Here is a 16,993-nt window from a genome sequence, read left to right as displayed (position 1 = left end):
AGGCATTTAATTCCCTCTGTTTAAAATAATTTGTGATTTCTACTTTCCTATTTGACTTTGATACACTACGTATATCAGACAAATAAAATTAAGAATGGAAAATGTAAACCTTGTCTAAATCTGGGATCCTCTTTGTGCAAATAATTGAGTAGATAGAAATTACTAATAATTATCTCATTTCTTCTTTCACATTTGTTTCATACTTTAAGATCAGCTTTTGATTTTTACCTTGATTTTTACCTTGAGTCCAAATTATTAATGTATTTTTTGAAACATCAGTGTCAGAAATTCCGAGATTTTAAAAAAAATATAGGCTGTTACACAACAATCAAATAATTAGGATGTAAAGGCTATACACAACAACTAGCACAATACCAAAGAAGAAAATAAACACTATCAAATCTTTATAAACAGAAAATGCCAGTAATCCCACTTTGCTTGATCTTTGATATCTGTGATAACGGCATAATTATTCTAAGAAGAGAAACCGAATTTTATTTTTTATTCCAATGTAACAACAATAAAAGGTATACTATGAAACAAAAATGTAATACCAAAATGAATAAAAATAAATAATGATTTTAAAAACATAAATACCAATCATAACAACATCAAACAAATATTGATAAATTGCTATTCTGTGCTAAACATCACACTACCCCTAAACACTTAGTGAAGTCATCAACTCTCTGGGCCTCAAGTTCCTTTTGGGGAAACCGAAGAGCTTAGATTACAATAGTTTTTCCCAACCATTGATCCTCAGGTCTAGCAGTTTGTATAACTAAAGATAATATTAATTTACCTATTGCAACGTCCATTACTTAAATTAAAAAGCAAATAATTATGTAGGAGATGTTTGCTTTAGAGCAGTCTAGTTTATGGTCCTCTGAGAAGTTAGATGAGCTGGCTCATGACTCAGTTACCGTTTCTGACTCAGTTGATAACTCCTAGCTAGTACATTAGTTTTAAACAGCACATTGCTTTTTTAAATTCTCGGTCAAATGTTGTTTAATTTATATCCATAATTGACCATTTGTTAAAGACAGGAAGCACAGGGAACACTGATGTTGAAATGCAATAAGGAAACTAGGGACATAATAATATAATTCTGCAAATTTTGTTCATTTTCTCTTCATCAGATCAAAATTCTTGTGTGTATTTAGTACTTCAAAAATCCATTTGAAAAGCATAAACTAATGTAATGATTATTAAACACGGCTTTGAATAATGAGAAATAAAAAAGTTAACCAGCATACAATGTGTTATTTGCAGACATTTCAAATAACAATTTGAATATCTTCTTATCTACGCAGTCAGAAACAAAACATGATAATCATGAAAGTAAAACAGTCCATTTTTTTTTAAGTATGGAGCAAGAATTCTACACATCTGGTCATAATTTAGCAGCTTTTTTTTTCATATTATGACATGCATTTTTAAAATGTATATTTCAATTGCTATTTATTCACAAAACCAAATATGCCACACTATTGTTTCTTTTTCAACAGATTTTGCCCTTTAAAATAAAATAAAATAAAAATTTTTTAGAAACTGATTTTTAATGGAAAAGGTGGAAATTTATATTTTTATGTATTATTTGTTCTTAAGGTTGCACTTAAGTATTTTATATTTTTAAATAATTCATTTACCCAAAACTGTATCTATATATTTACTTACTTAAAATATATTTATGACCTGTCACCCAAAAATTATTTTAAAAATTAAAATTCTACAGACTGTGTGGAGCTGTATATTGGACCAAAGAGTTTTTCAAGTCAAAGGTGTTTGGAGAATGCTTCTCTTAGCTAATCTCCAAGACTTCATGAGTCCAGTGGCTTTGATGATCCAAATTAGACTATTCTGAAGGGAATTCTAATGTCATTATTTGGATCCTTAAATGACTAACTCAAAGAGAAAACAGAAAAAAAATTGTCTGCAAAAGAACCATCCATTAAAAATATTATCTCTGTTTTCTACTTTCCCCTCCCTCTCTTCTCTCATCATGCCCTCTTTGTGGGTGTATGATGCAGTTTTGTACAGTCAGAAACAAAATCAGCCCTTATGAAAACATGCATGCCATCTAAAAATGTTTTTACAGAAACTTATTTGTTTCACATTGGGAGAAAAGAAGGTTTCTGTTTGTGGCATTTGAAAGTCTGGGTTTTAGTATTTAGGATATCTATTTACTCTTTTCCCCCTTTATTTCTATTTATTTATTTATTTTTGAGATGAAGTTTTGCTCTTGTTGCCCAGGCTGGAGTGCAATGGCGTAATCTCTGCTCACTGCAACCTCCACCTCCCAGGTTCAAGGGATTCTTCTGCCTCAGCCTCCCGAGTAGCTGAGATTACAGGCACACATCTCCACGCCCAGCTAATTTTTGTATTTTTAGTAGAGACAAGGTTTCATCATGTTGGTCAGGTTGGTCTCAAGCTCCTGATCTCAGGTGATCCACCCCACTCGGCCTCCAAAAGCGCTGGGATTACAAGCGTGAGCCACCGCACCCGGCCTTCCCTTTTATTTCTAACTTTACAAAACAAAAAGCCTGAGTCCTTAATCATAATGGGACCGAATTTTAGGATGGTCTATCTATAGATGCGAAAAGTTCTTGATCTGAATGTTTACATGGAATTCATAGGTTGCATAGGAAAAAAAAAAAAAAAGACTCTCAAAAGCAGCATGTTCACTTTTCAGAGTCCAGTCATTGTGTGTAAATTACAGAAAGAAGAATTCTAGTGAATGTCTACTTAATGAATTTTCTAGTTTGCAATACCAATCACCAGTTCCTGAAATTTTTTTCAATGAAAATATCTAATTCTGTATTTCTATCCTGAAAGTCCCAGTAGCTTCGGATCACAGTTTAAATTACTATTCTCAACGTAAAATTGTCACTCCTGGACTGAGTGGAGACTTACTCTGTCTCCTTCTTGGAGAATAATGAAGAAAGCAGCTTTATATCAGAAATGTTGCCCAGGTAGCTGAGACTGTAGTTTGAGTTTAACAGCAGGTGTCTTGGCGTTTGATAATTATTACCAGCACCTAATCTGCTACCTGTCTTTTTTAGTGACTGGAAATTAGGGCAGTGGTGTTTCAAGAGACTGCTGAGAATAAAGTTAAAGCTGCACAGAGATGAATTATTCTTCTAAAACGGGCCTCTGCACAGAGTATGTTAACACTTCCTAATGAATCTCACTGGTGAAATTTTGAAATGCATAAAGATACCAACACTATACAAGGGGATAGAGTGTTCTTGTTATACAATACCAATTTTACAATGACATGTATTCTACTGATGGTGAAGTGATTTCAAAGCATCTGGATGGAATAAAACACACTCAACACTAAAGTTATGTTGAATAACTTTTATAACTTGCAAGCCCTAGAGTCATCATGATCATGTACAATGCATCTCTACTGATGTACAAAATTTATTGTATTTGTCATGCGTTTTATATGTCATGAAAAGAATATTTTTGTAGTGATTAGTTCAATACTGAGTCATCAAAACATAGCCATAATTGAAAATAACAAAGCAGTGAATATTACAATATAGGCACTATTTTATAGAGATATAATCCATTGTATACTTCAAATCTTTACCTTCTTTCTAATTTTTTATATTATAGCTTTACCGAACATTTATGTTTACGTATTTTAAGCTAGACAATGCCATGGATTGATGTTTACATAAACAGCATTTCATTTAATCTTCATAACAATCTTATAGAATAGAAATGATATTTTACGTGGACTATTACAAAGTCAAAAATCTTAACCTTTAGAATAAAAATAGAAAAAGCCACCAACAGTTCAAGCCTTACATTGTCCTTATTGGTGACAATTTCATAGAAATGAGCATGTTTTTCCAAGAGTTGCCTCCAATTACCCAGAGATAACTGTAGTCACGCTCTTTAGGTGTTGACATCCATCCTTGAACCAAGTACTATGTCAGGAGGATGGCACACTTTCCCTGGCCAAGCCTAGGTCTTTTGCCCATGTTTGAAACTGGAGGATAGGGGGGTTTGCCAGTCTATCAAAATCACATGCACTAAGAATAGGGAAGGAGTTTTCCCCACAGAGATTCTGGGCAGCAGCCCAGAATAAAAATATGTTTGTATTATGTTCTGCTCCTTGGTTGCTAACATCCACTCACACTAGTCTCCCGAAATAAACATGCAAAACCGCCTGGCCTTACATGATGCCACAATCCCATATACAACCAAAAAAGTCTCCATCCCATCAAGAAATAATTCAAAATTTTGTTCAGTTGCTACATCCTAGTATCCAATAAACCATGAAAAATAATGAAACTCCCTCAACACAATCAATATACCATGGGAGAGGGTAAACAGGATAAGTTTGGAAACACCCATCTGAAAAAGGGGACAAAGGGCAACAATAATTATGAATCTATCTTAATCTGCTTGGGTGGCTATACTAAAATCTCCTGAACGGGGTGGCTTATAAACAAAAGAAACTGAGAAAGTTATTTTTCACAGTCCTGAGTCGAAGATCATGGTGCCAGAAGATATGGTGTCTGGTGAGGGCCCATTTTCTGATAAATAGTATGTTTTTGTGGTGTTTTCACATGGTGGAAGGGGCGAGGGTCCTCTTTTGTAAGGACACTAATCCTATGTATGAGAGCTCTACTCTCATGACCTAATCACCTCTCAAAATTCCTGCCTTGCAATACTATCACATTGGCACAAACATTCAGACTATAGCAAGGCTCAAAGCACAGCAGTATCCAGGGCTGAGAAGAGCATTGACTCTCTGAACTGACAATGAAAAAGTTGCTCAGTCAATTAACTGAGTTTCTCAAAATTCTGTTATCTAGTAAATCTTCCTTGACCTTTATTCTTCTTGACCAAATATGAGTTGTGCATTGGAGAAAGATTTTCTTTCTGAGGGTTTGAGTCCTTCAGCAGACCAGATTCTGTTGGGATAAGTCATGAATTTTGCTTCAAATGCAGAATAACAACATACTTTGATTGTCAGCCTTGGGATTTCTCTAGCAATATACAGTTGGCCCTGCCTTTCATTCATTGAATGCATCTTTGCATTCCATCAACCCCAGATCAAAAATGTTCAAAAAAAGTGAATGTTTCCATGTATACACATTTTTTCTTTGACATTATTCTCTAAATAATACATTTAACAATTGCTTCCATAGTATTAGGTATTACAATTAATCTAGAAATGACTTAAAGTATACAAGAAGATGTGCATAGGTTATATGTAAATACTACATTTTCTATAAAGGAATTAAAAATCCAAAGATTTTGGTATCTGCTGGAATGCCTGTAATCAACTGCCCACAGAGAGCAAGGGAAAACTGTAATTCCTTTAACTTTTTAACTCTTTAACTGCTTGTTTCCAAATTCCTTATGTGTGTTACATATTTAAGCTTATTGATGACAGTTTTTCATTCGCTTATATTATTCTTTGCAACTAAGGGTAACAGGGATATAAAAATTATGAGTTAAAATCACCAAGTCTCAAATCCCAGCATGTAAAAAGTAATTACAGAATAAAGGTTGAAAGAGATAATATAATAAAAGTGCCTATGTGCTGTTGTTATTATTTATTTTAAGTCTTTAATTATAAGTCACTTAAACAAGCAAACAAACCCTATGTGGCAATTAGTTGTAGAGTTTTCAAACCCTACCTGCATCAAGTTATGTTTCTCATCTATCAATAAGACATAAGAGACCTGTAGGGATAAGAATCACAGAGAAAAATCAGGGAAGGTGTAAATAGTCTTTGCTGAGTTACCTAACCTCTTTATCAGTAATCTGAGGATAATAAAGATTGTGGTGGATTGTGGTGATCATTAGGACTTTTCCAAATACATTATCGCTTTTTTTCCTCTTAACACACAGTAAGATTGTAATTCCCTGCCTCCTTTAAAGTTACGTGTGGCCATGTGGTTTGGCCAATGACATGTGTCAATACTGGATGGACAACTGAGGGGCAGTGGACAATTCTCTGTTCTCTGTCTCTGCTGTGATTGTTGCAGCTCATGTGAAGATGAGGACCTCCATCAGTCTAGGTCTCTGAATATGTGCAGAGTCTTCCCCACTACCCCATTTTGGGTATGTAATGCAAATAAGAAATATCTTCTATTGGATTAAGCCACTGGGTTTCAGAGGTTGTTTTTATAAGTATCAAATCAGATAACATAAAGGTGGCATAATTCATGACACATTAACAGAAGCACATAAATATGTCGACTTTATTCTAGACAGAACTATTTAGGCTTGTTCAAATAGTTTTCCCATCAGTAACATTGAGATAATAATAACCATATAACCTAATTTAAAGGTGTACTGTGACATTCTATTAAAGGTCTAAATAATATATTTATATGAATTATAAAATGAAAAATATTACTTTTTCTGAACCCCACTTTGTATTAGCAGTTGATTATTTCCATAAATTCAATTGTCTTAATTTCTATATTTTTTCTTCTCCAGTCTAGATCTTTCAAGGCCAGACAGTATCACTGATAAATTATTTTTTTCAGCGTGTTTTAGAAACAAGAATATTTTCTTTCGTCACGTCCTTTTTAGTTATTAGAAATTACTTATTCCTTTTTTTTTTTTTTGAGATGAAGTCTCACTCTGTCTCCCAGGCTGGAGTGCAGTGGTGCGATCTCGACTCACTGCGACCTCCGGCTCCTGGGTTGAAACGATTCTCCTGCCTCAGCCTACAGACTAGTTGGGACTACAGGTGTGTGCCACCACGCCCGGCTAAGTTTTTTTTTTTTGTATTTTTAGTAGAGATGGGGTTTCACTGTGTTAGCCAGGATGGTCTCGATCTCCTGACCTTGTTATCTGCCAGCCTTGGCCTCCCAAAGTGCTGGGATTACAGGAGTGAGCCACCGCACCTGGCCAGAAATTACTTATTACTTTTAAAGAAATAAATTACTAAACTTAAACTGATATCTTCTCAGCAACTTCCAGGGACTTGGAGCTACCTTACGGTACCTTTTCATTATTGAAATCAACTTTTTTTTTTTTTTTTTTTGGTCTTTTGAGATGGAGTCTCACACTGTCATCCAGGCTGGAGTACAGTGGCATGATCTCGGCTCACTGCAACCTCCGCCTTCCGGGTTTAAGCAATTCTCCTGCCTCAGCCTCCCAAGTAGCTGGGATTATAGGCGCCTGTCACCACGCCTGGCAAATTTTTTGTATTTTCAGTACAGATGGGGTTTCACTATGTTGGCCAGGCTGATGTCAAACTCCTGACCTCGTGATCCACCCTCCTCGGCCTCCCAGCCGGGATTACAGGCCTGAGCCACTGTGTCCAGCCTGAAATCAACATCTAAATACAAGCCTATTGAAAACAACAGAGAGAAAAGTAGGTAAAACAGCTAAGAACAATAATTCATCCAGAGAGAGGAGATTAGTTAAAATGAGAATGAATGAACAGAAATCAAAGTGTAATATGCAAATAAAATTGAATCCTTGGAAGGATAATTTACACTTCTTTTCTGTTTAAAGATAGGCTATATTTGTGAATTGGTTAGCTTATAATTCTAAACCTTATTATTTCTTTCCCTGGCTTTTGTTTTTCCTCATTGTTTCAGTGTATATCCTGGACTTGTAAACATTCTACAATAAGCTGTTAAAACTCCATTTTTTGGCATGTAAATACAATGTGTGAAATATTTCAGAGTTTTCTTTTATACACGAAACCATTGCCTTGAGATAGTGGTATGAAGGAGAAGGGAACATGGGAAAAAATAGAACAATCACCTATAAGTTGGCCAGAGACTATGGTTCCCAAGGAGCCCTGCCTGACTATATAGTCAGATAGGAGACGCTACTAAGGTTTTCCCAACAGTAGAATGTAACTTGTCAAATGTTTGCATGTTCTGCTCCTCTTATATAAGAATTTTCATACCTTAGTCAATGAAATGTCAGTTGTATGAACTGATTGCCTCTCCTAAGCTTTTATTTCACCGTAGTTGTTCTGGCTTTTCTCGCTGAAATTCCCTGTTGACAGGGACACAAAGAGCTGTTTTAAATCAGAAGCCAACATTTGGGTGCCAGACAGCATGCTGGTGCCACATAGCATTCATTCCATAGTGAAACTGCAAACCAATACCTTTCTGTGCTAAATGGCACCATATCTCCCATCCTACTTCATTAGAATAGATTTCCTTCATGATGCCAGCTGCTTTTCTGGCACCAGACATGAAGACTCAGACTAAATTATCCCCACTAAAACCATTGCTGGTGTCATAGTGCCAGACGCACCACTCTGACCTCTAAGTTAGAAGGCATATCCCCTCCAGGCCTGTTTTAGATTTTCTTGTTTTCCCTGCATTTTGTACTTTTGCATCATTCTTGTGGGCACTGTGTTAGATGAACGAGTTGATTGCTGTTACTCACGAATGGATTTCACAGTTCTTCATGCAGAGGCTTGCTGCCTTTTTTTTTTTTTCCACGACATTTCCCATAATGAGAATGATATAGTTCAAAGAATCACAAAGAAATAGGAATTAATAGTTTATACTCAAGGTGAGACAAAAGTCGCTGTGTTGTAGGCAATCCGCTTACAAATATCTATCTCTATGAATGATTTTCAACCAGTCTTCAGTGTCAATTATTGGTATGCTGAAGTTACTTGTATTCTTTTGAACATATTTTATAACCCTTTTGTCACAAATGGAAGGATTTCATGATGTTTACTTTTTTAACTTTAAACACCTAATCACCTTCATTGTCTTATAACGTTAAGACAAAGACAGAGAGCAAGTATTACCATTCTTCACCAAAGTTAAACAACAGGAAAGGGCATTTGGGCACAGGTTCAATGTATGCAAAGCAGTCTACACTCATCCGAATATAAAATGGTAGAAAAAGACCACATTAATATCTGGAGACTAGTTTACATTTTACTGTTTTTTTTCCTTTAAGAAACAGAGAATGAAAATCAAACTGGCTTAAGCAAAAAGAGATGGGCTTATATATGTGGATGATGCAGAGGTAGATCGGGCCTTAGATATTGGGTTGACTCAACAGCTCAAGGGTGTCATTTAAGATACTTATTTTCCCCTTAGTACATTGATTTGCATAGCATCACCTTCATTCTAAGACTGCCTAAATGACCCCATAGTTTCAAAATCCATACCCACATACCATCTCTTTCAGAAAGATAGAAATAGCTGGTTGTAGCCAGCTGTCTTAGAGGAGTGGAGAACTCTCTCCATTCACTCAGCGACATCCAGCTAAGTTTCTTTGTCCAAGAATGCCGATTCCTAAGTCAATTCCATTGGTAGAAGAACATCCTGGGAAGCAAGCCTCAGAGGTAAATTCTGTGAAACAATCATTGCGGTAGGAAGAAGGAAATTATCCTGATGAGGTCACTCAGGATACAATTGTAGGTGGCATGGGCTCAGGGTCTCCTCTTTCCTACCCCCACTTCGTTCTTACTTTGCAAGGGGGATTGATGGGAAGGAAATGTAAGAAAAATCCCAGGATCTATACTCTCAACAACTACTAAAGCATATTTTACTCCTTAGAGGGTCTGTCCAAGGCTTGCCTTTGGTGAAGTCGCCTGGCTTTAAGATTATGCAAACCTCACCTTTATCAATGAGCTCTCTCAGAACTGAGGAACCGAAAAGCTTCTGTTCAGTGTTCAGAGAACACTTGAAATAGAATCACAAATTAACCTATAATATTTTATTACCTTCAAAGTACAAAATCTCCTGAAAAGTTTACAAGCTCAAAAATTCCCTGTTGAAGAAACTATCTTGAGGAACTGATTTGATAAAAATCCAGATATAAAATAAAAATTAGTATCATCTTTAGAATAAGAGAGTAAACTATATTCCTGTTTTTTTAAAAAAGTTGTTACCCAGGGAACATATAAATAGGAACACACACACACACACATATTCACATCTACATATATATATATGCATACATATATATATATACACACACACACACACACACTTTAATCATCACATAACTTTTTTCTCCCTTTATACAGAAGCAGGAGGGAAATCCTAAAGTCTTCTTTAACTAATGTTATTCTCAACAAATTCTTGTTTCAGTTTAAAAGTATCCATCAGAGATTATACACTGAGTTTGGCCCACAGATATGTCCCGTTTGATGCCTATCTAGGCAGAGCTTCCTCTCTCCAGTTTGACCAAAAGCCACAAATCCCCTTCCTCATCCAAAATTTACTCTTAATCCAACCTTTAAAAATATTAGAGAACACTTATTAGAGATGCAGTCTAGTCATGGTCATAGCCTGTCTTAACCAGGATACAAAGGTAAGCAAATAGTCAGGCAACTCCTTGGTAAGCAAGAAAAAATAAACAGGATGGACTCTTCAGGCCAAAATGAGGACATTCAAAACTAGCCTTGCTTCACAACCAGAGATTTTCCTGTCACTCTTGGTTTTTCTAGGTTCTCTTCTAATAACATACTTTTTTTATAGAAAGGGTCAAACAAAATTGAGTATATGATAGCCTTAGCCATGCTATGGTAACCACCCAACACCCTAGTCATGGAAATGTATTATTAGATGTTTCTAGACTCTTCAGCCATGGATTATTACTTTAGTTCAGTTATTTCTATAGATGGCTGATCTCAGTGGTTTCATGACAATTGTTCTAATTTCATTCTCAGAGGGAAACCTTAATTCCAAGAGCCAAGGATTCCTAGCTGTTACCACCTAGGTACTAACTACAATTTTCACTGTGGGTGTTAAAGTCAAGATTTAAAAATATTGGTTCAGTATCACAACATGATATTAAATTGATATTGAGTTCCTCTCACTCTTTTAAACATTTCCCTACAGAGAGAGTTTGCTCTCTCTGTAGGGTTATGTCTTTTCTTTACATAAGGTATGATAACACGTTTTTAAAGAATGGAATTTTCATACGTCATATTTTCTCTGGTAGTCTTGACATTAAAACAATCACTTTTGGTCACATGCAATAATTGGGCATGGCAGGTCATGCCTCACTTGCTATGCTAAGTAAAGGGATTTGATAACTTTCAAAACCTCATACACCTTTGCAAGTTAAGTGGTAGTGTAAAAGATTTGTAGTCCAAAGGAGTTTGAGCTACATTTCTTCAGGACCTTTTCTTGTTCAGCATTTTATTCTCAGAACCTAACACAATGCCTGGCTCACATGGGAGGTTTGGTAAATATTTTAAAATAAGTTAATTAATGATAAAAGTTGGAAAAAAGCTCAGAACAAACACATTCTCTTGCTAAGATACTTAAAATACAAGGAGATTTTTTTCCCAGAGTCATATTCAAGATGAAAATATAGATACCAACAAAACAATAAAAAAAACTGATTTCTTTATTCAAACAACCATACTTCCAAATTACTATTTAATAACCAATAATACTCTTCAAAATTCACAGGTAGAGCACTTGTTTTCTATGATTTCTCTGAAAACAATGTCACAAATGTTTGGTTAAAGAATCTAAAATATTACAAAAAAAAAATTGTGAACTTAACTAATGAGAAAATATACTCTCTTTTAGAAAAGAGGATTAGGGATAAAAATAAAACATATTTCCAAAAGTAGATATGGATGCTCAAGTATCACAGGATTATTTGTGCAGTAAAAGACTTTTAATTTATTTAATCATGGTACACATGCTAGGATAGTACATTTTATTTTATATAGTACAAATATGTTTTTAATACACAAAGAAAATTAAGAATACTATTTTTGCTGTTACATATCAGATTCTTTAGGAGTCTGGACTACAGACATTTCAATTCAAAGTGTTTATTAAAGTGCAAGTGTAGTAAATCTTCTGGGGTGGAGAAACTTAGTTGAATACTTGTTATACTATTGCAACATGGAAAACAGATGGCAGGCCATCACCAATACCACCTGTAACTTTCTTTGATTTAAGCAATTTAGAATGCAACTTTCTTTTACTTATAATTCAAGTTTGAATCAAGGCATCTACTACCCCAAGCATCAATGCTCTTCAATATCTAATTTCACAGTTTTCTTAACACGTATCTCATGTTATTTATTATAGTCAGAGGCATCCCAACACCTTTGTCTATCTTTGCTACCTTTTAAATGGTTTATCTGGCAAACCATCAATCACAAATCATGAAACATATTTTAGCTCAAGTAAGATCAGTTAAGAAAGAAAAACAAGGCTTGTGTGGCCTAATTGGAAACATTACTCACATCAATAAGTGATAAATGCTTGTTCTGGGAAAGAATATTTATCCCCCAGATCTGTCTGTAATGTATAACATGGACAAGATTAAAATCTCCAATCACCTTCTAACTTCAGGCCATAAAGATATTGATAAAAGCAACTGAAGGCTTTTGTGAAAATAAAAGTTGTCAAAAAAAAACTCAATTTCAGGTTCAAACGATTGCTTGTATTACCAAAAACGTAAACATACGTATTCTATTTATAGTTTATTATCTGGTTAAAATTACAGCTTATGAACAACTTGAAATAAAATGCCCAATAAATTTCTGTAATATGTTTTAGTATATTTCAAAAGTCTTAATGAATTAGCTTACTTGGCTTTATCCTGAATAACATGTGATAGAAGTTTTCAATAATTTCTTATTTGATATTTATACTATTAAACAACTTTTATTAATTACATGATAACATTTCTAATTCAAAATTTATTGATAATACATATACTACTTCCTATGTCTTGGAGGAGACATTAAACATATCCAAGTAAATGTATTTCCAAAATAGAAAAAGACATAATGTTTCTTTTATAAAATTTTAATTTAAAGAACACAGATGCACTCACTCACTCCATGAGGTCAATTGTACTACCACAACCACATTAACCAAGTGATGTTCACTTACTTTACAGGTAATTTATTAAACTGCAGCACTGTCTCAGGAATGGTTCACACAAATAATTTAACTTAGGTAAACACCATTTTCCAGTAATGATAGGACAAAACAAACTTTAGGAGCATTTATGAACAGTAATGTCTCACTCTTAGTACACATTTGCCAACCGATCTCTGTTGTTTGCAAATGAATTAACTATGGCTTGAAAAATCATTAGAGCCATCTGCTTTGATGGTAAGAAAGAACTGCTATGATCATTTTTTTATAAGAGCAGAGACTAGAGACTATTTTAACATATTTTTAGCATCATTTACCCTAAATTTGACATGCTATCTAAAAAATTAACAGTATTGTTGATTGTTGTTGAGGCTCCTTGCAAATCTGTTTACTGAGAAACTGCTTTTCACACGTAGCCCTCTGTTCAGTTTTTTAGTGATATTGAACATGGAAAGTGTCCCTTTTTCCTACATCCAAATTACTCACTAGTTACCAAAATACTTGATTTTCCAATATTTTAATCCTTTAAGAACTGATGAAAGAAATAAAAATTCAGTTAACAAATTTCATTGTTTTGAAAGAGTCAGTGGAGTGAGAATGAAATTTTGTTTATTTCCTTATTCAAATAATTTAGATGTGTGTTATTTTTAGTGCTACCAACATCTGAATAGCACCCTTTTTCATTTGCTAGAAAAGTATCTATCTTTATTTTCTTATGAATATTTGATTCAGGAACATGTTTGTAATGTGATGATTAGTAACTCCTTGCATTGGGCAGGTCTTAAAAAAGCAAGTGTATACAAATACACACACACACCTACACACCCAGTGTAAACCCATTATTGCATGTCTGTTTCTCAAGGATGCATACATTTTTCAAAAGAAAGGAAAGAGGAGAAAAGAAAGGAGGAAGGGACAAGGGAAGAAAATAGAGAGAGTTCACTGATGTTTATTTTTTATGGAAATTTGCCAATAACCATGGAGTTTAAATACTATTGAATTCATAATGTTAAGATCTATTATTTACCCTTTGTTAAAAATCTATTTTTTCTTCTATCTTTTAGGATGGTGCTGTTAGAGAAATGACTGCAAAGGAGGACCTGTCCATTTACAATTGCACTTGGATTCAGTTGACATCCAATAACTACATATATGTTGAGCAAACAGATAGATGGATGGATGGATGACTGGATAGAAGATACATTAAACTTTATTCTGTCTAAACCTTAATTAAAAGGTACAGGAAAAATCTCGTTATGTGGTAAAAAGCAGTCCTCTTCAAATCATAAGTATCTTCTTATCTGGCTGTGCAGAAAGAAGGAGACAAATACATAGTTATAATCCATCAGATTAGTTGACTCAAACCTCTGAATCTATGGGATGAAAAACATGCTAAGACTATCTTCACCATAACTGCATACAGAATTGTATGTATCAATTGTATCCAAAAAGAGATAAGCAGGTACATTTCATAAAATTTATCATAATCTTAAATGTAAATAGCAAAACAGCAAATATACTCCCTTAAGACAGTGTATATAAAAGAATTTGTTCTTAAAAACTTACATTTGTGTATTCAAAAAGAAATCTCACAATCTAATAACTGGGTTTCTTTCTTTCTTTCTTTCTTTCTTTCTTTCTTTCTTTCTTTCTTTCTTTCTTTCTTTCTTTCTGTTTTTGTTTTTGTTTGTTTGTTTTTTACGTTATGGAGAAAAACAGCATTACATACGTGTAGAAGTTTAAGTCAGTGAGGCCAAGAGCTGGCCACAGCACAGGCTGGTAGTAAATGCCTGACATCTTCCTCTAGTTGGGCAAGCAATCTGAAAAACAGCAAGAGAGAGAGCCCAAGATGGAAATGACTGTCTTTTATAATCTAACCCTAGAAGTAGCACCCCAGCATGTCTGTGATGTTCAATAGAAAGAAGTCATTAGGTTCTTCCCGCACTCAAAGGAAGGGAACTAAACAAGGCAATAAATATCATGAGATGAAGATCACTGAGGACCATCCTAAAGGCTGCTTACCTTGGCTCCTTAAACCATAGTCAAACTTTTCTCCATTAATTCATTCCAAGGCATCCCTCTTCTCTGAATTTTAACAATTTTTCAGTTTAAACCTGAAATCAATTAACCTACCTATAAATAATCCGTTCTTTCCTCCTTCCCATGAATCTTACAGAAATGTCTCTTCTTCTCCCTACCATCTACCTTATAGGGTTATTGAAATATTAACTGTACAAGTGAGTATTTAACATTTGCTAGAAAACCTGTAATGTGTTGTAGCCCCCACTGTACCAACATTATCTGTTGTTCAGTGTTAATCCCCATACCTGAACTCTGAAACCTGTTTCCACAAGTTCTTGCATCATTAAACACTTTCCTGTCTACTTCAACGTCAGTTACAGATAATTTTAAGTCTCAACTATTTAATTTATCCATTTATTCACTTTAGTTTCAAATATTTCTTCTCATATTCTTCATCTTTTGCAACTATGGTCCTATATTAATAAATGAATTTCTTAAATAATAAACTGCCAGGTTCACTTTCTCACTTCTCAATAACCTCCCTGAACTCTAGTTCCACATCCCTACTGTGCTTCTCTGTAAATATTGGCAGGGATCTTCTGACTAAACCAATGGTTCTCCAAATGTGGTCCTTGCAGCATCAGAACCACCTGGGAATTTGTTAGAAATGCACATTCTGGGTCCCTATCATAGGCCTACTGAAAATCTAGGACTGAGGCTCAATCATCTGTTTTAACTAGCCCTGTTAGCTCATTCTGATGCCGGCTAAAATTGGAGAACTATTGTCTTCAACTACCATAAAAGAACTACTGTCCTAAACTAATGAAACACCTCCGGTCTTTATTTAACTTTGTGCAGCGTTTAAAACTGATTCCTTGAAAATTTCCTCACATAGTCTCCCAAACATCCTCTTTTATTTCCACCTCTCTGATAATTCATTCTTAGTATTCTTTTCAAACTTTTCTTGTCCTACCTGTTCTGAGAATGATAGACCCATTCTCCATTTTCTTCTTTTATCTCTATATATGTTTATCCTGGGAATTTTACCTGTTCCATTAATTTATATCTGAAGCTACTAATGCCCACCAAATTCATATCCCCTGCCCAGTCCACTTCTCTGGGTAATCATATTTTCAACATCCAAATCAAGATCACCAAATGGGTATCTTCTGTAAGTACAAAATCAACATGTCCAAACCAGAAATCATACTCCCCACAACAGCGCCCAAATATATTCCTCCTATTTCTTACCATGATAAAATGGAAGGTCATTTTTAAAGTCATCACATTCAGAAAACTGCCATTCACATCACAGTCTACGCTCTTCCCGTATCTTCATATAATCAATCAGGAATTGCTCCAGATTTTGTCTCCTACTTTATTGTTATTTCTGGAATGGTAGTTTTTCTCATTTTATCCTTAAAAGTAGTTATTAATCTTATGGTCATCTTTAGAGTAGGAAACTGAGACTAAATGGGGTCCAGCAACTTCCCCAAAATATACACAGCAACTAAGCATCTCAGTGAAGCTCTAAATCTAACTAAATGGTTCTTTACTATATTGCTTTAGGACACTTTTATACTCTTAAAAGTCATTAAGGACCTATACATGCTTTGGCTTATTTGGGTCATACTTGAGAATACCTGGAAATTCTAAAATTACATGTGTTGACTTAAATTTTATCATTAAACAAAACAGTAGCCCCATATTTTGCTAATAAGATTTTTAATGAAATATAACTAAATTTTCTAAAACAGAAATATTTAATGAGTACAGTGCTATTGTTTTAAATGTTTGTGAATCTCTTTAATGTCTGGCTTAATACAATCATATTCTCATATCTGCTTCTGCATTTAATCTGATATAATATGTTGTACTGGTTGAAATGAATAAAGAAAACCTAGCCTCATACTGTTATATAATTACAAATGGAAGAGTATCTTAATAACCTTTTCAGATGATTGTCAATATTCTCTGATAGCAGAGCAAAACTCAACATGCAGTAGCTTCTTAAAAATTTGTTACAATGCTGCATCAGAAATCATATCGAACTTTTGGGAATGTGTTACACTAACATTTATTTGTTTATCATGCTTTATAAATATATTTATTATCCACTCAAGCCTTTGTAACAT

Source organism: Macaca mulatta, chromosome 3, assembly GCF_049350105.2.
Source record: "Macaca mulatta isolate MMU2019108-1 chromosome 3, T2T-MMU8v2.0, whole genome shotgun sequence".
Taxonomy (NCBI): domain Eukaryota; kingdom Metazoa; phylum Chordata; class Mammalia; order Primates; family Cercopithecidae; genus Macaca; species Macaca mulatta.
Note: the sequence above shows the minus strand (reverse complement) of the source record.